This window comes from Pezoporus wallicus, unplaced genomic scaffold, assembly GCF_028554395.1.
Source record: "Pezoporus wallicus isolate ANWC-B61680 ecotype Strahan unplaced genomic scaffold, APGP_CSIRO_Pwel_v1 contig_10431, whole genome shotgun sequence".
Taxonomy (NCBI): domain Eukaryota; kingdom Metazoa; phylum Chordata; class Aves; order Psittaciformes; family Psittacidae; genus Pezoporus; species Pezoporus wallicus.
The window spans coordinates 468,165-491,187 of record NW_026635891.1 but is presented as its reverse complement, the minus strand read 5'-3'; positions in this window follow the sequence as shown (position 1 = coordinate 491,187).

Sequence of the window (23,023 nt, the reverse complement as noted above, 5' to 3'; positions counted from 1 at the left end):
TGTGATATGATCTTGGTTCAGCCTCTTGACTGTGGCTGTCACATAAATAATAAAGTTCTGTGCTGGTGTTATTCAGATTACTCCTAAATGTTCAGTATAGGCTAACTCAAATGAAATATGTATCCAACTGACATTTTCTTCCCATCATTCTACTTTAAAAAGAGAACAGGAAGCTAAAAAGGGCATAAACTTTATTACTAATGTTTCAAGTTCTCTCTAACAGTGCCTAATAAAATCTCCTCAATGTAAGTAACGTTCACTTTCCAAACACAAATGCACAGTAGAAGGTGAAAAGAGTGACATATACATTTCTTTCTCTATTTCCTCTGAAATAAAACCTTGTTAAGTGTCAGGAGAAGCTGTAAAAGGAAGTGATTGTATTATTTCAATAACCTCTGGTTATAGCCAATTTTACCTTCATATATGAACTTTTCCTGAATTTCGATGTCATTCTCCCAGCGTATGGAATATTGTTCATAGGATTCTTACTGCGTTGGTTAGATATTTCTTTTGCTGATGGTAATTGCAAAAACAAAACCTTACTGCCAAGAAAAATGGTGTTGTAGCATCTTTAATATGCAAACTTATGTTCATCTTAATATTGCCCTTGTTGCTAATAGCTGCAAGCTGACATCTGCTCCTGTTAGAGAGCCTTGTGTAGGACTCCAATAGCTATTTGAACAGACAAGCCTGTGCTTACATGCAGAGATAAAGCTATGAAGAAATTTTAGCTAGAAATCCTTCAGAAAAGTTTATTCAAAGTACAAAATTTTCCTGGAAATACTTGGAGTAGCTTGGACCTGTGTAGCAATGTGGTACAGAAGGTAGAGCTGCAGCTGTAGAAACTCATGTTGAGGGACAGGTTTCAGTGTAGTATTTTCCATATTCATTGTAGGAATGTTTCATTTGAAATTAATAAGTTTAATGTCTGGTTTACCAAATTAATTTGCTTCCCTAGCATGGCAGTGGTGCATACGGCTGTGTCTCTTTGCTTCACTCAAAAAAAGAAAGTTAACTGCAAAATGGAGCCAGAGTGAGGCTACAATTTCACAGATACCTTTGCTGACAACTATGTCTCAATAGCTCCTGTGCCTGCTGGCTTCACTCTCTTTTCCACACTGTTTATTCAGTTGTGCGTTGCCTCAAATGCCTGAATTAAACTACAACACGACACAACCGATGAGTAAAAAGCTTTCTATTCTGCTTTTAAGGAATGCCATTTTACTCTTGGATGTACGCAGTTCAGGAGGCGGGATACAAAACAGAGAAAGAAGAAAGTAAGGATTGTATCAAAGGTGTCTGTCTTATAACGGACAGCATTTCTACTCACTTAACATCTGCTTCTGTAGAAGTTTAGGCTAGAAATGCTTGACACAGTCTGAAACAAATCTATCCTCTATTATACTGATCCATAGGCAATATTGGGTTAATGTTAGGCTTGCAATTGCTTTAGGTTCAGAAAGCCCCATTTATTTCTAAACCTTTCAGGCACCAGATGGATGTTCTGTTCATTATGGTTAGCACTGAATAGCTTTGTGAAGACTTGTAGTTGCTGAAGTTTTGCCTCTATCTCCAGATGTATTGCAATAGCAGTAAGTGAAGGTTGTAAAGTTCAGTAAGCATTACCTCTCTAAGTACAAGCATTACCTTCATATGCCTGGAGGCATGGCACTCTTTAGACTTGATGAGAGCTTCAGTTAATTTTTATCTTGCACTGGAATTAATTGTGTTTTTCACAAAGCCTGCATGAATTTTGTGTATTGCTAGCCTGGATGAATCCTGTCTCAGCCCTTCTTAAGTAATGTATAATCCCCCCAGTCACTCCACTTTTACACTCATTTTTTAATAATAGATGTCATTATAATATTACCTGTGCTGGTTTTGGCTGGGATACAGTTGATTTTCTTCATAGTAGCTTGCACAGGGATATGTTTTGGATTTGTGCTGAAACAGTGATATTAACACAGGGATGTTTTGTTACTGCTGAGCAGAGTTTATAGTGTCAAGGCCTTTTCTGCTCCTTGCCTCCCCACCCGTAAGGAGGCTGGGGTGCACAGTGACTTTGGAGGAGAACCCTGGACAGCTGACAGCAACTGAACCAAGGGATATTCCAGACTACCTGACATCATGCTGAGCAACGAAAAAAGCTGGGGGGAGAAGAAGGAACAGGGGGATGTTCAGAATGGATAGCATTTGTTTTTCCAAGTCACTGTTATGCATGATGGAGCACGGCTTTCCTGGAGATAGCTGATAGGAAGTAGTGAATTAATTCCTTGCTTTTGCTTTCCTGGTGTGCATGGCTTTTGCTTTACCTATTAAACTGTCTTTCACAACCCATGAGTTTTCTTACTTTTACCCTTTTTATTCTCTCCCCCATCCTGCTGTGGGGAGTGAGCAAGTGGCTATGTGGGGCTTAATTACCTACTGGGATTAAAATATGACATTACCCAAGGCAGAAAGGGTTTCCCCTATATATCTTTCAGAGGACTTTTTTTCAGCACAAGAATTTAAAGTAGCCTTTGGTAATCCTGCCATGACATTAGAGAAAAGGATCCTGTCAGCAGTTCAATTTAAAATTGTACTTTTTACACTTATAAGGGAATACTGATAATAATTCACCTCTCTTCTATATTGAACTATTTAAAAGATGTCTCTGTGGACTTTATGCTGTTGTCTGCTAACTGATGAATCTGGAATTTATAGCAGCATTGCCAGAAAGAGGCTGGCTGTTTCAGCACACTAAGCTGCATGTTTCCTGTGTACAGATCCCAAATTCCTGCAGTTTCTGCAATATTTGTTCTTAGAGAACTATAAATACTGATATTAAGACCAAGTCTGGGTGGGCTGCATGTACTGAAGAGTATTGGTGAAGGGCAGGGTTTGTCACCCTGTGCTAAAACATAGCCTTTTTAAGGAAATCAATTATTTGAGGGAAGAACAGACAAGATGACTAATTAGCCATGAGTGACTCCTGAGGGAGGACAGACAGCTTGAACACAATTTGCAGGCTTAGCATGGGAAACAGTTTCCCCTCACAAGTGCTCCAAAGGAAAGCTGTGGCCTTGGAGGAAGTGGGCAAGCTGCTTGACTGGGCATGGCACCATATGAAGCTGAACTGCAGCTAATGAAACGATCTATCTGCATTTGACGGTATTCATTATGTCAGGTTAAGGGATGCTAAGCCGAATTTAATCAGCATTTCCATGACTAGTAGCAAATTCTTAGAATATATAGGAATCTGTTATTTATTCTTAACAGCATAAACTGTCTCAGTTCAAGCCAGGTTTGCAGTCCTTAAAAGGACTTAAGTGTCGACTGAAGATAACTATATATTTTTACACTATTTTTATTTGGGGAAATAATGAGCTTATAGCACGTCCCTGATGATTTGGATTTTTCCCCACTCGGGTATATGATTAGAGGCAAAGGATTTTATGCATGTTTTATAACTGGAGGTCAAAAGATAGTCTAAATATCAAATGTAATGGTGTATTTTGCAGTGAAGTTCTGCTACTTATCTTCATCTTGCTCCTGTGGTATTTTATTTTAAAAATATTTATAGACTGAAAAAGCCACAGTATTCCAGTTACTAAATTAAAATAGAAAGACAATTCTGATCATACAATGACCAGTAGTGTCTTCACAAGGTAGTATAAAGTGCTCACTGTTAGGTATGGTGACCTGCTTCAATGCCATTCTGTTAGAAACGGAAAAGATACAGTCTTCCCAGTAATCTTGTTTCCTATATAAAACTAAAAATAGACCCTTTGCTGCTCCAAATCTCATTTGTGAAGTTTCCTTTTCTAGTATATGACTTGTGCAAATAAGTTGTAAAATAATAATTCTTTCCTTGTTTGCAAGTTGGCTTGCCCAGTTAGACTGACTCTTTCATTAAGCATTTGGACCTGAAGGGCAAAGCCAACATGCAATGGTGTCCTGGGTTAAACAGTAGCAGTCATTTTTCTCCTTCTTAGTGCTGTGTCTTTGACTTTCAGCCTGGGAACAGCGCTGATAACACCGATATTTTTAGCTGCTGCTCGGTAATGTTTACCCTGACCAAGGACTTTCTGAGTCTCATGCTCTGCCAGAGAGGAGGGGAAGCCGGGAGGAAGCAGAGACAGGACACCTGACCCAAACTAGCCAAATCCATACCATAGAACATCATGCCCCGTATATAAACTGAGGGCAGTTACCCGGAAGGGCTAGATCACAGCTCAGGTCGGGATGGGTATTTGTCAATGGGTGGTGAGCGGTTGTATTCTCTTCCCTTGTTGTTTCCCTTATCATTATTATCATTGGTGGCAGCAGCAGTGATTTGTGTTATACCTTGGTTAATGGACTGCTCTTATCTCAACCCATGGGAGTTACATTCTTTTGATTCTCCTCCCCATCCCTCCAGGAGCAGGGGGAGGAAAGGGGAGAGTGAGCGAGTAGCTGTGTGGTTCTGGGTTGCCAGCTGGGCTTAAACCACGACAAATGGGTATCCCTGATAGAAAAGATGAACGAACTAATGTGGAAGATACAAGGAAACTAGAACTGCAGTAATGCCCAGCGTTAGAAGTTCCAAAGCACACCCCAAGTTTTGTAAAATCTTTTATGAAAAGAACCTGTTTAAAAACCCAATATTTTATCAACAACTTTGAGAAAAAGAGTTGGACAACTTTGTAAATATGTCCAGTGACAAAGATCAAGGAAAAACAAACAAAAACAAAAAACAAAAAAACTTTTTCTAGTTCAAGAAGTGGTAGAGCTACACAAGTTCTACCTGATCGCTTTCAGTAGCAGTTTCTGTAATGTACTGTCACAGAGGAAAATTGCTGTTGATGATATTTTATTGTTGAACATAACTATGCTGAGACTCAAAAGATAATTCTGAAAGAGGTAATTAAAATCTGTAATGTCTATGATGGATGGAAGAAAGGGGGGAAGTTTAACATCTTGTGGTTAAGTAAATCCTTATCTTGGGAAGAAACTGAGATTGTCTACGAGCATAGTTGGGGAGAGGGTCGTATTCTTAAGAGATAGAAGCTTACTTGTTGGTTGATAAGCAGTTTAAACTTTCTGCTCTGGAATCTAAATTAGTTAGAAATATTCTGTGTTCAAGGTGTTCTGCCTTGGTTATTCCCTTGAGTGTTGAAAGTACTATATATTCATCTACTGTACTGTAGTGACCCACTATGTTGCGCCGCACCTTCTCCTACTTATCTTCTGAAGGACAAAATCTTTTTTACCTGTTAGTTTAGGAAGTTTTTTTTTTTTTTTTTTTTTTTTTTTTTTTTTTTTTTGTCTTAAATTAATAGGACTCCCAGAAAGTCTTCGTATTAACTTGCATGAAGCAAATATTCAAAATCTGTGAGCAATCATTTAAGATTCATCAGGGTTCTAGCACAGAAATTTGTTTTACTTTAATTTAGCGTGTTTTCATTTTATGTATGTATTTAATTGAATTTATTTTATATTTAATACCTCTATAACATTATTTTAGTATGAAAATTGGTCTCTCTGAAGAAATGAAATTTTAGTCACCTGTACCATTTAGTCCTTAAGTAGTACTCAGGTTCCCAAATCTCAGGTAGAGCCTTGCTTATGTAGTTTTGTTTTGTCTGATAGGGTCCTATCAGTAAGGTATCTTTCTTGCTTGATGCATGAAAAACTGAAGGATCAAAATCTCCTTTAAGATATTACAGCCTTTTTTCATTGCTCCCCTCAAGGCTAATTTTTAATATTCCCACACACAAGTATTGACTTATCCCTTAGTTCCTTCTAGTGCAGTGGGCAAAGCTCTTTTCATTTACTAGAATTATCAACGTCAGCTAATTTATAAAAACTGACTGGAATCGGGCAACTTAGAGGAAATGACTATGAAATAGAGAAGCCTAATTATGCTTTAGGATTTTATAGTTAATCTGAATTTCATAATTAGCATATGGACCTATAGTAATCTGAATTTAATCTTTTCAAATTCAGTGTCAATCTCTTAACAAAATGCCATTTGAAGGCTTCTTTTTACTTCATTTTAAATGAAACCTCCTTATGAAGTTGATTTAGCAAAGTCCAGAATAATTCCCTTTTAAATGAAAAATAATACTTTATTCTCTTAGCCAGAAACTGATGGGTTTGTGATCTTCCAGTCCTCCAAGAAATGGAGTGCACAGTCCTTGCATTTTTATGTTAGCTTCCCAGATGATACATATTTTTGTAAGAAGAAAATACCTGCAAATAACCCGTGGTTCTATAGAGGACATATACATGCTGGGCTTCGGTTAAGAAAGAGTTGCAATGAATGTCGAAAGAAAACAATTAAGGAAAGATGAATTGTATTTTTCAGGTAGCTAATATTTGTTTAAAAAAAAAGTGGCAAGGTTTTTTCTCTCTCAGTTTAAGTGTTGTTGTGGGCTGTTTGGTTTTTAGGGTGGGTTTTTCATATTAAGTCTGATACCATGTATCTAATTGCAGAGTTGACTCCTTGAGGATTTCTGTCCATCTAATGAATTTCCTTGTGACCTTGTTTTCTAAAGCAGCAACAGTTTGTTTCTCCTTACTTCTTGCCAGTAAGAACTGGGCTGCACGAAAGATAATTGTACAACTTTGGGGCACTGGATTGTTCATTTATTCACAGAAATAATTAAGCCATGGTTTTGCATGAACAGTGCTCTGGCACTAAATAACAATTTTATCTAGATTTTAAATCATCTGAAAATGATAACAGAAAAAGCAAACAACCAAAACTAAAGTAGGCTTTCTTCTTAACATAGTTGATTTCTCTTTTGTGTTAGATGATTAAATACCTACCACTGGAAACAAAGTCTTTGATTATGAAACTGCTAAACATACTGTCTGTTAAATACATAAAACATTATTGCTGTTGTTGTTATTATCAGCAAACAGAAACTCCACAAAGGAAAAAAAACAAACAAAAAGAGCTCCACACTGTTGGAAATGCAATTGGGACACTAGCCCAGTTGTTAGGAGACTTCTGCAGCATGGGCTTCGTGGAGAGGTACTTGAAAGAATCCATAAACCTCTGTAATGTTCCTTTAGCTTTGCTTGATAGGGAAAGGCTGCCTGCGGGAAACAAAATTAGACTTCTGCTAAGGCAAGCAAGATGTTTTCCTCCCAGGGTTTGCCTTACAGTGGGTCCTTGACCTCCTTCTCTAAGATGGGCTGGATGAAGGTCATGAGAGCTGCCCTGGGAAGCGCTGTCCTCCCTCCCCGGCAGCAGCATGGTGCGGCACTTAACAACAAAACCTCCATAGCCTGGAGCAAGGAGGTTCTCCAAGAACATTGTTAAAGCAAAATTTTAATTTCATCAGTTCATTTCTTATGCTATATGATGTTCCATTTTTAAAGTATTTTTGTATAGGTGTTGTCCAAATTGTATAATAACTAGGGGCTTCCTCTAATTTTTTGAGGGTGTATTGAAAGGTAGGCACATTAATGGAGAATTTCATCCTTACATCATGTAACAAGTCTGGGTATTGCTAACAGCTTCTGTTTTCTATGTTAAGCTACCCTCATGTTGATGGTTTGTGCTCAAGGTAATGGGGCTTGGTAAATTTCTGATTACCATCTAAAGAAAACCCAAAAATTGTTTTCTGGAGCAGGTGTGTAGAATTGGTCATGCGGAGTTTAATGCCCAGGTCTCACTAAATTTCAGGCAGACTGCACTTGAACTAGCTTTTATGCTGACATTAGAAAGAAGTCCCTTAGTAGTTTATAGTAATATTTCCACTTCAGTAATGAGTGCAGAAGAAGCCTATTACCTGAGATTTTTAAATCAACTCTGTCTTTAATTGTCATTACTGCCAATGATGCTTTGAAACTCAGCTGTAATTTTATCATATAACATTTGGTATCAGCTGTAAAATTGTCCAGTGTTCGATTGAATAGCAAATTTTATTATCCTCCTGAAAAGTTTTAATTAAGATGTTCAGAGGCCAAACAGCTGTGCATGAAAATGATTAGTTCAGCTGAAAAATCAAACTTTAGAACACTTAGTTTCAAGTATTTAATTTATGTGCTATATCTTCTGCTTGTTATAGGAATCTAAATTAATTGAACTGGTAAAAAATGCAGATGCACTTCTGTTGGTACAAGTTTGGGAGCCAGCAATGAAAATGAGAATGGGATTCATCTCTTTATATTTGTAGAACATCGGATTGTGACACCTTTGCATGAGTGAGTCTCTTTAAAAAAGGATTGAGCCTGGGACACTGGGGCCAAGTCTGGAAAAACAGGAAGACTTGAAGTAGCACATGACTCTTAAGTGTTTGGTTAGAATTAAAGATTGCTCATGTAATTTTTTTCCCTATGATTTTCTAGAAATGTTCTTTCTTGTATCCATACTATCCATGCGTAGGGCAGCTTGTGATCTGTCATGATGATCTCTTATGGAATGTGGGCTATTTTTTTGTTAAGGCTGTGTCTGTCTCATGGTTTTTATTTATGACAGAAGCTGACAGGGTTCTGCATACCAATCTATGGGAACTTATTTGTTTAGTGTGTGTTTGAGGGGGTGCAGGGAGAAAGGTTGACTTTGTCGTTGTTTGGTTGGGTTTTTGTTTGCTTGTTTATTTCTTTGGTTTTCAAATCCAAGTCAGCAAATTCTACAGCAACCTTCAAAAATGCACTCTGTGTGTGTGTATGTTAGAGGGTTGCTTTTTGTTTAGAGTTCAAGTTACATATATAATATGTAATTCAGACAGCATACACATAAATTTCTAAGACAAAACAATCCTCTTCTGCATGTACTGAGAACTACAACAGGCAGAGAGGTCCCAAGAGCCCTGCCAACTATTGGATTCAATTGTTTTAATTTCTTCTACTTTATTGATTGAATATGCTTGAAAATTGGAAGTAGCCTTGAAGACTGAATGGAGAAATGGGATATTCTGAGCCCAACAAAGGAAGCAGAGGTTTCCAAGACCCAGGGATTGAACAGCTTTTTAGGACATGACTTGTTGCAAGGGCTAGATCCCACTGCAGTCTGACAGTGAATAAAGGTAGTGAAATAGTTATGGGGACTCTTTTCCCAGTGCTTTTCACTCTCTCTGTGTCTGTCTCACCTCTTCTTTTCCTGAAAGAAATTCCTAAAATATATCTGAAAAGCTGTGCGTGTTACCTCTGTAAATTAAAAAATAATGGACACCCATTTTAAAAGCCTCTTTCCCGGCAGACACATCTCATCTGTCATAGGAATCTAATTCAGAGGCGCAGTAGGTTTCCAGCCATTAGCAGATGTTGTAGGTTACATTCCATTCACTAACCTTGGAAAAAATACCCTGCACATATTTTGACAAAGGAGAACTGTGCCTCTTGGGAAGAGGCTTGCTGTGCTATAGCACTCTTGCTTTAAAATGTTTTCCAAAAAAGAAGAGATGTAGGTGACCTTCATATAGTGGAAGGGCAAGAAAGCAAATGTTCACACCATGTTCACTTTCCAACGTGCAAGACCAGCTTCCCAAAGTAAAACAAAAATTAAATCAGAACTCCAGTAGCAATGAAATATGATAATTTTAGTGTCAGTGTCTGTCAGCCGCATTTCAGGTTTTGCTTGCTTTCTTGCCTGCTGCACTGCCCTGTAACTGGTGCAACATTTGGCTGATATATCTTGGAGACAGAATAGAAATCATATTTATGGGAATATTCTCTCTTCTTTCTCTCCTGCATCTTGTGTATCTCTGATATTCTGCCTTGAACATGGAGGAGAGGATTTCCTCTTCAGTCCTTTTGAATTCAGGAGGTAATGATGGGATTTACCACTGTGTTCAACAGTATTTAGGCAAAAGAAGTGTCAGTCTTGCTCTTCTGCATTGTAGCTAAGGGCAGAAGTGATCAGGGAGAGAATTGCATCATGGCAAGAGTATAACTCTGTTTTACAGCCTTCTTCAAGCCTGTGGAAGGAACCACCACACCACAGTGTAAAGTTGTCCTCACTTGTGGCGTAGTTATCTATAGCTAGAGCTGCCAGGTTTCCTGGTACCAGTGCACTAATTTTAGGCCACACAGTGGTGAGATAAGAATAAAACACTGCAAACTATAGCGTGTGTAGCTCTGCTAAGCTGTTGGGAACTGCTAGAGTGCATGCTATATTGTTGGGATTCCCAGAGGAGCCTCACTAATGTATCGGAATCCATTATATGCAAGCAATATTTCTAAACACTTGCAGCAGAAGCCTCAACTCAGCAATAACTGAGAATTATGACCCTTAGGGTGGAAAGCAAAATGTTCTATTGTTATGGTAGGAATTAATGGATGTTGTCTCAACTATTATGTCTGGATCACCTCAGCAAAGAAGAGAAGGAAGCCCTCTGTGACTGATGGATGCTCCCTCAGAAAGGGTTCTGGCCCTTGCTTCCATACTATTCTAGGTAGGCTGTTTGTGGAGCACCTGCCAGAAAGCTGGGGGCATTCTCAACTCCCTTCTTTGTCTCTCTGCCCTGATCTAGCATATACCCTTGTTCTGATTTTGCAGACTGAACAGTCTGGGCTAGGTCTTAGGACTTCAGAGGGATGTGAATTATTAATAGAAGATGGTGTTTGTGCACTTTGCTGCTTCATCAAAATTATAGTTACTGCATAATATTCAGATAAGGATTATGCAATGAGGTACTCACCAGAACAGCCTGAATATTCAGACATCCAGGTTTCTAAAGATTTATTGATCAGCCAAGGTAATGCAGCTAAAGTATCCTAATTTAAATAAAAAATTACCTCATATTTTCCTGTATTTGCAGACTATAAGGCATAAACAAAAAAATAACTTCTAAAACTTAGGATTTTCAAATTTAGGGTGGTGAGGCACTGGAATGGGTTGCCCAGGGAGGTTGTGAATGCTCCATCCCCGGCAGTGTTCAAGACCAGGTTGGACAGAGCCTTGGGTGATATGGTTTAGCGTAAGGTGTCCCTGACCATGGCAGGGGGGTTGGAACTGGATGATCTTAAGGTCCTTTCCAACCCTAACTATTCTATGATTCTATGAATCTAAATTTAGGGAAAGCCATGTAAGTGAGAATCATTTTTGTTTTGATTATCTGGAGAGCTGAATTGTATCTGAAAACTATCCATATCAGAAAGAGGTGGGACAAAAATACTGGAACAAACTGGTCATCCTCAAGCTTGTATGTGTGACTGCACTGAGCTGCTTTTCCTGAAGAAGATAAAAGGCTGTTGTTTTGTTCAAGATATTAATTTGAAAAAAAATAATTTTTTTAGGAAGTGGATAAACAGCCAAAATACTATATTTTACAATGAAAATGACTGGGTAAGGTCCAGTGAGCAGACCATAACAGGACAATTTGAGGCACGAACAGCTTGCTGAGTGCTAACAGCAACAAAAGGTAACAAACTGCTCTTCTGCTATGCAGTTTTCTGTCCAGCTTCTCAAATGTGAAACTGAGGTAGGCCAGTGATTAATGTAGAAGAAAACCAGGTATGAAGTCAAAATGTCCATTTTCCTCCCTTTTAAAATGGAAGTTTATTTACATGTATCCAAAATCATCCAAAATGGATGTTTTCATGTTTCCTACAGAATTAATACATTCAGTACTTTTGTTTTATGAATATTCATTTTCTGAGGTTATTCAGAAGCAACAACCTATTTTTGAGTGAGTAAACATTTCTGTTAAACAAAGAAATACCAGGCTTTAATTTCTTCACTTAATCTACAGGAAAGTTTACTCTGACAGTGGCCCAATTCAAGTAATAAGACATTTTGAGTGGGCCTGTATTTGAGATTATCTAAAGATTAAAATTAGAATTTAGACAATTTCTAAAGTTCTGGATTTTTTTAATGATATTTTTTTAAGAGACTTGTACCCAAACTCTCACACCTACAGAATATCTGAAGAGTTACTTTTTCTGTAGTGATAGTCTTTGTTATCGAGGTAGACTTCTGTCCACAATAACAGGAAATGGGCAAATATCTTGTATGTTACAGGATTAGGTCTTTCAAATCATAAGGAGTTTCAGCCTCACCCGTGAGGCTCTTAGTTATAAGTTGCTTCCTGTAAGGCTTATCCATTGATACTTCTTTATAGTGTTTTCTGCAGTACTCTTAAAAAGAAATAGTCTTCATAATGTAAAAGAAACTTTAAATGTCCAGCATCTTTGGCCCTGCTGGATGGCAGTAGTTAAAGAAATCAGATGGTTGCCTGCTTCTTTAGAGTGCTGGGGGTCCTGTGCTGTCTGCAAAACATGCATTCACAGTCTCTGAGGTAGCAAGTGATTGTTTCAGCTTGGTACAGTCAAGATGTTCCTTCTGAATAATTTTATCTCATTTGTGAATTTGAGAGAGTTAAACATGCACACTTACGACATCTTCATGCTTCAGAACCAGCATCTGGATGTATTTGGATATTACAACAGTAATGAGACTTGCTGATTTCATGATATTGCTCCTGTTAGGGCTCTTACAATAACAGTTTTAAAGTAAATTAAGATAGCATGGAAGCAGCAAGATGTAAGATTTAGCTTAGCCTGACCAATCTATAATCATTATCATCATCATATGTCTGTTGAACAATGTTAAGCACAATTCTCTTTAAAAAACAATACTGTTTACTCCTGATAATGCCCGCTTTTATTGGAACCTGGAAAGACTGACATCTAACATGCTTGCTTGGTTGAATAGCACTTTCCTGATGTTGATAACAGTTTAAGATAGACTATATTTACATTTCAGAGGATGTGCTTCTATTATTAGTTACAATAAGAAGTATATTGTAGATGCGGTTAGCATGAAGACAATTTCTCGCTGCTGTGTGTACTTATCCACAATTTGCAATTGCTGCTATTCCTCCTTAATGTGGTATTTCTCTTGATGCACCGAATGCTGCCGTGGGTACCAAAATAGGTCATAACGAGGAAAGATCCTCCAAGATTAATGATGAAATATACTCTGAAAGCAGAAACAGTTGAGCAGCTGCTGTCAGCAATATAGGGGCAGGTATGAGTGCTTCCATGCTCATGTATTCTTAAGGCTAAACAAACCCATAGTCTGTGTTTCACCCCCTGATCATCTTGGCTGGTGCTACACTGACTCCATTATGGCAATGTCCTTCTGCACTGAGAAGCCCAACTCCAGACAAAATAGTGCAGATGTAGTCTCACAAATCCCAGACAGAAGATGTTAACTCTCAATATATCATCTACTACCCCCATTTTGGTATCATCTGCAAACTTTCGGAGGGTTTTTTCTTGCTCACTATCTATGTTGTTGATAAAAAACTTGATGAATATTTGGCCTAGTGGTGAAGTATCAATCCCTGAGAGATGCCACTAGCAGCATGCCACCAGCTGGACTTTGACTTTTCCCTGTCACATTTCTCGTTTCTTTCCTTGTGACTAGACATTGTTTCAAGGACTTGCTCCATGGTTTTCCCACAGGCTGAGATATCCCAGAACCTTCTCTTGCTAGGTTATGTGCCTTTCTCCAGTCATCGGAAAAGTCTGAGTACTGTATCCTATGAAATACAGCTTACTCAGGATTTCAGCTGCATCACATCTGGTTGCATGGGCTTGTGTATTGTTCAGTACTTTATAATAATAGAAACGCAAGATTTATAGCAAGAAAAAAGTTCACTGATCTAAAACATTGTTAGAGCTTCTGTTGCTCCAAATTGGATTTTTTAATTTTGCTTTTTTCTTAAATCAGTTGTACTAGATTAGCTTATACCAGCTGATGCTTTGGCAGATGGTTGAGCATCCCATAACACTGAAAAAGAATACTAGGGATATGTCTTTATTGATAACAATCTCAATATATTTCATGTCTAGAAAGCAACCTTTTGTTGTCAGTATTCTCTGGTAAAGGTCAGGGTTGGTTTATTCATATCCTGTAATGCTGTTGCTCGTAGAAATGTGTGAATGACTACTCCTTGCAATAAACAAGATAATGAAAATTACTGTGTGGCTAACTGGAAGACATGAGAAATCTTCTGAATTCTTGATCAGTGTTTTTTCATAGGAAATATTTTCTGTTTGTTTTGAATGCAAGTCTGACTGACCCAGAGAGCTGGTAATGATATTCCAAAATTTTTTCCTTAAATCACTACTTACAGACGAGACCAGCAAAGCAATAACCATAAGGTTTTGCTCTCTAAAGACTGATTGATGGCCTATGTGAAATAAGTTTGTGCTTTCAGCATAGTTACTAGTGGAAGAGATTCTTGTCATAAAATCCAGCATCAGAGTGTATTGTCACTATGGAAATTTCAGCAAGAAACTGACGATTGATAGAACTTGGAAATGAATTACCTTTCTGCACCTAGAAGATCTTCTCTCAAAACAAAAAATGGTGGAAAGGCATCAGTGACACCTTACTGCATCATTGTTGCATTTAAAACAGGATAACCAGCAGAATATTTTTTACTATTTCGTCTGTTCTTAAAAACCTTGTTAGTGATGATAAATTCATCCAAATTACAATATCAAAGAGAGAAGATTGCACTGGATGAAAAAGAAGTTAATGACCAAATGCCTCTATTCATTGCATGTGTTATTTTTAGAGATGAGTAGGGAGGTCATGTGTGTTTCAGGGGATTTTTTTTCTTAATTCCTATTATCATCTATAGACAGAAAATTGTGTAGAAAAGATGAGAGGTGAATTATTCCTGTAACACTCCCCAGTGTCCATGCTATATCCTGAAACACAACATCACTGCACACAAACTTCCACCCTTTCCATGATTGTTGCAGGTGACTTCAGACAAAAATGTCTATATTCAGGTCCATTGTGTGCATTAATGACAGGTCCATGTTGCACTGTTGTTGCAATAGAATGTGATTCATTATGGTGCCTTCAGGATATTGCAAATGTGCTGCTGTATGAAGGAGAAATAGTCCTGACTACCCTCTTTCTGCTGCAAACCCTAATGTACCATATGCTAAATGATACTGCATTTTAAGTTAATAATGGGACATAATAAGGTCAAAGCAGTGACAATCAAACTAAACATATGTTGTGGCTGTCCATTCTGACTAGATGTAGACCTCTGACTATTGATGTTACTGTTACCAAGGCACAAACATTTTTTTCCATAAGATATCCTTGACATACCATAAAAAAGTCTTCCATATAGGTCCACAGAAGCACGTATCAAATGGTCCTGAAGTGCCTTCAGTATTAATTAACATTTTCATTAGTAAACTGTGATTTGAGTTAAAAAAAACAACTAATTCCTTCTAAATTACTAGAATGTTTAGGGATTTGGTCAACTTCAAAATGGTTGTGGGATAATGTTTGACTAAGCTAAGAAAACTTTCTTAGCTATACGTAACATTAATATTAATTTTTAAAAATGTATTTTATTTTCAATAGAGGTGATATGTATGTGTATCAGTTGGCAATAATTTTCAGATACTTGCTTTGTTTCCTTTAGTCAAAGTCAACATTTACAATCAGATTCTCTTTAGTTATCTGAGTTTCTATCTGTAAATATATCACTTTAAATCTGAAGTGAGTTGAGGTGGTATGTAGGTACTAAAGATAAATTTAACTGCAAATTGTTGAAGTCCAGCATATGGTCTGAACAGTTTCTTCTCACACATGCCTGTACATACATGTATTCTACCAAAGATGCCAACTGACATTTCACTGTTTGAAATCTCAGAGTCCTTCAGATTAGAAGTCTCAGATAGGAATGATTTTTCATGCTCTTCTTTGCTAAAACATGGTGTTGTGGATTGTCATACTTGGTTATGCTACATTACCTTGTCTCAGGAAAACAGGCTAGTGGAGCACTGGAGCTGACGAATGATAAACAGCCCCGTTACCCTTGAAATGCCATTAGTATCTGCATGTGTGATGGATAATTAGTAGGTTAAGTACCTGCATGACAGTGGTTCCCTAGAGCTTTGTTGTTGTTTTTTTTTTCCCTAGAATTCCTTGCTATATCTGTTCCGTATCTCACAGTTTGGGATTTAAAAGATACTTCTTTTCTGTCTTCTTATACTGTATTAGTCATTGCTGTATTTAAACATATAATAGTGCATAAAGCCATGTAACAAAAAGCAGGGATGTATATTCACAAGTGATTATGTTGGAAAATTAATATTCATTAGCTTGAGCCACAGCTGTTTCATTGTTGTTGTCATCCCTTGCCAATTCCAAAATAAAACATCAAGAGGGAGAATATATGTTTGTGTCAGTTCTAACTGCTCAGATGCTTAAAAGATGCATTAAGACATCAGTACTCCATAGCTTTCAGTTGTCTCTGTACTGCACTCAACATCTATCCACTTTTTTTCTCACATCCACACATAACTAGGGTGTTTTAGAGGAATTCATGCACATGCTTATTTATGTTGTTAAAAATAAGATGTTTCCAGGAAGTTTCCTAGTGTTTGTTATGCTTCTTTGCCCCCATGACAGGGGGACAGGCAGTTTCTTCCTTCTGCTTAGGTCTGTCTAATCCTGTTGCATCATGAGCATCAGATATTTTGTATAACATGTCCTAAAATCATTAGCTGGTGAAGTTTCATTTTTAGATTCTGCATAAATGTTTAATATGCAGTGCATGGTTAAAACTGTGGGACATACTATGAAACAAGAATCTAATTTTGTATCTGTTTTGATTTTAGTGCATTGATTGCTATCATTTCATCGGATTAACAGGACAGCATAGTACTCTTCTCTCTGCTTACTGTAAACATCAACATTATATGCAGTTTTCCTAACTTTTCTGAATCTCTAGGTAGAGCAAGAGCTAAATTGAGGGTATCTCACCTTTTTCTTACCTTTGAACTGTCTAAAGGTTCTGTCTGTAAATTTAAGGAGGAGTTTACTGATGGCTCCCTTCTGGGAGAACTATCTCCAGAAGCAGTAGATGCTGATGTTCTCTGTTGTTGCACTTTACATATGACTAGGACAGCAGCAGTAGAGCTTGCTGATTCAGCTTCCATAGCTTATCTCAAGGTATACCTATTAGAGATCATTTCCCCTGAGATAGCTTACTCTTCCATTTATATTGATCAATTGAGTCCATGAAGAGAGACTGAACTCTGGCATTTTTTCAGATATGCTTGACTTTCAAAACAGAACAAAAGATGACCAATGGGCTAATCAAAGAAAATATGTAGGACTCAAGGCTTTTATGTAAAAAATAGAAATAAAAGGGCTACAAAACAAAAAAAATATCAATTATAAACAAAGCTTAACTGTTGCTAGATATTCAAATGAAGAATATCAATGAGTTCAACCTGTCACAATCTAGACTGAGATGTTACTGGCACACCTGAAGGTGGGGTGTACCCATCGTACCAGTGACACCCTCACAAGTGGATCTGAAACCGGCTGTGGGAGCTGGTGACTTAGCTAATCCTCTGATTAGCTGAGGGAAGCCCTCTGAATTTGTTTATATTCCTTTCCAAATATGTTTGAGGTGCCACAACTTGCAGCGTGGAACAGGAGGGTATCTGAAATAAGTTATGACTTAATGTCCGTAGTTATCAATTCTGCAGTTCAGCAGTTGCTCTACAGAGAGCTGAGTTCCAACAGAGAGAATGGGAAGGGAATTTCCAAGAAAGAGAGAGTGTGAGAAGCACTTAAAGGTACCAGCTACCACAGGTATCTGAAGGTATTTCCATGAAACAGAGCCATTAGAACAGCAATGATCAAACTGTGCATTCAACGTCACTAGGAATCTTGTCCTCCCAATGTCCTCTATTATCCTGACAGACTGCTCTTTCTGACCTGTGCCAACTACTGCTTCCTCTAGTTTCTCTGAAAATATGTTACTTGACAACACCTCTGTGTCAGAACATGCTGTGACATTGCACTGTGTTCGAGAATCCATGAAATGAAAGGTAAAGAGGTGCTTTAATATGATATACTTTACCCTCATTGAGACAAATTATGGCCAATTGTGGAAATCTGCAGAATGTTGTTACCTGTTATCTTTGTCTGAAGCCAAAATTAAAGCCATTGCCTTTTTTTAAACAAGTCAATCACTTTTGAGACTTGCTCCAGTGATCTCTGGGGTTTTTTTTTGTTCCCCACATTAATGTAATATTTTAAAGAATAATTTTTGTAGCCTAACATCTTGTACATTATACATCAAAGTAACAGCATTGATTTTTTTTTTTTTTTTTTTAATGGTCAAGAAATAAAACTTTGAAAGCCAAGCTTAACATCGTAGAAGTAAATCCTTTCAATCTAGCATCAGCAGCAATTTGAGCCATAAGTGACCTTCAATCTGACTTCTATTGACATCAGAGAATTCTTCCAGAGAGCAAGGGCAGTCATCGCCTTGTAAATACTAGCCACAAATAAATTCACCTATGCTGCAGGTATTTAAACACTTAACATCCAGAGTAAGCAAGTGTTACTGCTTTGAAGATTGTAAGATTTTTAGAAAGTATATTTGACAAAGTGTGCAATGAAGAAATTATAATCTTCTTTGATTTCTCGTTCCTTTTTGCTTTCTCTGTTGTTTTCGTGGTGAGAAATTGTGAAAGAAAGATTTCAGTTCAATAACTGTATTTGTTCTTAGTATATATTCCAGACAATTTACTAAACTGGTGCCTTTCATTGTGTTATGTATGCATTTAAAATCATTCCATGTGAGTTGTTGGTATAATTACGTTTTCTCTTTGATTCCTCAGCTGAACTAATAAAAGTTTCACTTCATTTTTTTAAATGGAAGAATATAAAGTCTTTGCCATTACATATTGCAGAGATTTTGCGGTGGAAAGATGTGTTATTATTAAGCACCGGTTGGGATAACTCTAAGCATGGAGTTCTGACTCCTGAAGTCCCTAAGTCACGTATTTCTGAAGATGCAGAGTGATAGCATACTCAGAGATCACCATCACACAGACATGCTGCTTGGCAGGGAGAGTCAAAGAAGGTTCACTTAGGCTGTCATACTTATGCAGTAAAGTGGTTAGTTTGTAGTCAAATTCCAGGCAATGGGAAAGGTATGCATCATGAGTCCTTGTAGTCACAACTGTCTCTGATCTTTGATAACTGAGTTTTGGAAAAGCCACCCACTATACATGTGTTAAATGTATGATTGGTGTTCCAAGCTCATATACTCTGATTCCCACTGTGTCACTGATGCTTCTTTGTGGGTTTTTAAAGGAGAGTTTGGAACTAGAGGAGTTCTTGGCCTGGCTATGGCTTAGGCCTTCATCTCCTCTGGACTATGTACCAAGCTACCGCTAGTTTGGTTAAGGGGTTGAGTGCATCTGTCACAGACAGGAAGCAACCTAAAGTTGTACCAGGGAAGGTTTAGAGTCGATATTACAAAAAAACTTCCCCGAAGAGTTGTTAATCATTGGAACAGGCTGCCTAGGGAAGTGGTTCAGTTGCCATCCCTGGACGTATTTAAAAGAGGTGCTTAGGGACATGGTTTTGTGGGAGACATGGCAGTGCTGGATTAATAGCTGGGTCTTTCCCAGCATAAAGATTCTATGATAAAGGAAACCACCTGGTCTGGGGAAGTATTTGATTTGGACATGCAGTTCCTTGCTGCAGCATTTGCTATCTGAATGCCAATGAGAAAAAGACAATATTTTGTTTCCTCCTTGAACGCTAACTGCTGTCCAAATGTGGATGATTTTGATAGCAGGATCTTAATCTTTTTAATGCATACATATGTATGAGGGTGGGGGGAGGAAGGTAGGCATGAAGCAAAAAAAAAATTTGCTGTGTAGTCCTGAACCATGGTCATGTCCCACGGTGTTTCAAGATTCAGTGGTTATGGAATAATTTATCTGCAGTGAACTGACTTACCTGATGAAGAATGTGTAGGAGAGGGGAGAAATTAGCATATATTGTCATTTTCTATAGTGCTAAGCCTGAATTTCAAATAGATGATAGTGGATTCATTCTTTCTTTAATTGGTATTCATTCCAGGCAGCAGTGTCATTGTTTGTAAATGATGTCACCCAACAAATCATGTGGGTGCTTCATTCAGGAAAAGAACATTCTAGGAGCCATGAACTTATAATTAAGAAGGGCTTAAATGCTTAGCATACAGTTAATGCCAGAACAACATACAGCTCTGGTCATCTGAACATGGCACTGATGAGATGATTAGGCATGTTATGCAGACCAGATATTTGTATAACTAAATTACTGGCTGCTCAAAGGGGTTGTTTTTTTTTTTTTCCTTTTAATATGGGAAGCAGCAACAGTAAAAGATGATGTTTAGAACCAGTGTTGTCTTTCCCATTGAAATTCATTTATCTGTCCTTTATTTCTTTCCTCAGCAACTGCTTTACAGTTTAATTTGTCTTGTTTTGTTATTTGCACCCCAATGAGGCAGGGATGCAATGAAAACATGATTTATTGCTGAAGATAAACACGAGCTAAGAAAAGCTTTTAGGCCCTCATAAAAGGGTAAACTTAGAGATAAAAGGGTTGAGGTACCATTGTCATTATTCATGTTAGGGCAGTAGCCCGAACATGATGGTGTCCCTCTTGCAAATTTTATTTTTATTTTTTTTAGACACAAATAGACAATGCCCTTTCTGAAGAGCTTTTGCTCTACTTGAAAAAAAGAATGGGTGAGAAAATGGGATACCCATTTTATGGATAAGGAACAGAGAACAAAGAAATCTGTGTTTGATTCAGTATCTATGAGCACGTCTACTTTTGGAGTGAGCAGTTCCATTTCAATTCACCAGCATGATTTATACCAGTTGAGGATTCAGCCCAAGGAGTTCTCCTTTGTATCAACTGGTCTAGTCCTTGAAAAATAACACCCTCTTTCAGCTGCTTTTTGCTATGCAAATGAAATACTGTAGATTTTAAACATAGAAGTGTGGTTTTTTTTATCAGTCTGCCATATGTTTTCTATAGATAACTTCATAGTCTAATTGGTTTGATTCAAACTACTGGCACCAATATGCAAATCTGGTTGAATGAAGTGTGTTTATACTGCAGCTTCCTTCTGAACCATTGATTGAAATATGAGTGCTTAAAATAGATCTGTATGGAATATTTAAGTAGTTTGCAATTACACACATTCTTTCTTGTCTATGCTGAATCCTATGAAGCTAATGAGGAAGAAGTACTGGTCAACTGCTCTTTCCTTACCTAGCATAATGTATTTTAGAATATCTTAGTGCTTGCAAGATTTTTACAATTGAGTTAAGGCAGTATATTTTCAATAGCTGTTTATGTAGCACAGCTGAGATGCATATATATGCTTATGTGAGCTTAATGTTATATTCTATCTCTGAAAAGATTTTACTGGCATACAGGGCTTTTTGACATTTTTCAAGGTATTAGGGTTTTTTGTTGGTGGTGGTTGGTTGGGTTTTCTTAATTTATTTTTAGATACTGCATGGTTTGGTCTTGTAATGAATGTCTCTGTTTAGAATCTTGTCTGTAGTCTTTGCCCCTTTCCTTTCTTTCAATGTCCTTCCACAATCTGTTCAGGCTAGATATCAGGTGATCCATGCCATCATGTCAATTATTTCCATTAGTATGACTGCCAATGCAATCTTCTACTGTTCATTTTTCATTACCTTGAAACATCCCATTTCTGTGAAGGAGTCAAAAACTCTGAAGAGTAGGATCTTTGGAATACTACAAAAATATGTAGGCTCAGTATGTAATCATAAGTGACTAAAAGAATTCTAGTCTTACTGGAATGTGTTTGAATTTAAAAAAGTTATTTTGTAGGGAAGCAAATATATGCATATGCTAAGCAAAATCTGAAATGCATTAACTCCATTTTTGCAAGTATCATTGCTAGTTTTGTATGATTTGATAAAATAACAGCTGCATGCTGGTTTCTGACATCTTTATTCAAACAATAATGATAAACAAGCAAAAGGATTTCTTATAAACAAGTAAATATAGATTATTACCTTTAGTATTTCACATCATATAAGCATGTGATGCCCTGACAGCAATTCAGTATCATTATATTAAATAGATTTTTATTAGTATGAATAATGTATTGATTTCTTGACTTGGTTCTTTTTATTACATGGAGAAACCATACTTCCAAGAGCCACACTGTTGCCAAAATAAGCATCTTTTATGTCTCCACCAAATTACAAATTTACGATACACATATTAATGACTACACGTGTGTCAGTTACCTGGAAGGGCTAGGTCACAGCTTGGGTCAGGCTGGGTATCGGTCGGCGGGTGGTGAGCAGTTGTATTCTCTTCTCTTGTTATTTCCCTTATCATTATTATTATTGGTGGTAGCAGTAGTGGTTTGTGTTATACCTTAGTTACTGGACTGTTCTTATCTCAACCTGTTGGAGTTATGTTCTTTCAATTCTCCTCCCCATCCCTCCAGGAGTGGGGGGAGTGAGAGAGCAGCTGTGCGGTTCTGGGTTGCCGGCTGGGCTTAAACCACGAAAACCTCTTCAGAAGCTGCTGACATTTTTGAGTACCAGTTTTAAAGAGTAAGCTATTGGATAAGAATCTCAGCTGCTTTTTCAAGAAAAATAAAGGAATTTGCATTGTGAAAAAAACTGAAAATACATAATTCTTAAGGGTCAGGTAATCAAGTGATAGATGAAACCAGTCAAGTGAATAGCCAGCAATTTAGGATTATAGAGCCCTACCTAAATGTGCTTCATAAAGGTGTCTTAAGTTAGGAGCCTGTTTAAGCGATCCTTTGCATAGCTGCTAGAGACAGAGGGGTAGAGGATCTTCCTATAAATGTTCATGATATTGAGTCATATCTTTTATCACAGGCTTAAAATGTTGGTTATGTTCTGCTAATCAGAAAAAAAGTAATAAAAATCAAGTACCCCTAGACCCATTAAAAAACAATGTGAGTGCAACTAGCCATTTCCAAGGGGACAGGTTTTTATTCCTGCCACTTTCATTCTTTCTTTATGTTCCTGCTATTCAGATTGAGTCACTAGTAAGGAGCAGGTTACAGGAATAGGGGCACTGAGGCTGCTGGGACTGTTACTCTGAATAATCTCAGCAGCATGGGTATTCGGAAGAGCAGAAGTCCCTCTGATACAAACAGTAAACACAGCCTTCCAGCTGGCTTTCATTGCCAGCCTCAGGGTTTATTCCAGGAGCTGTGTTGCTTTCTCA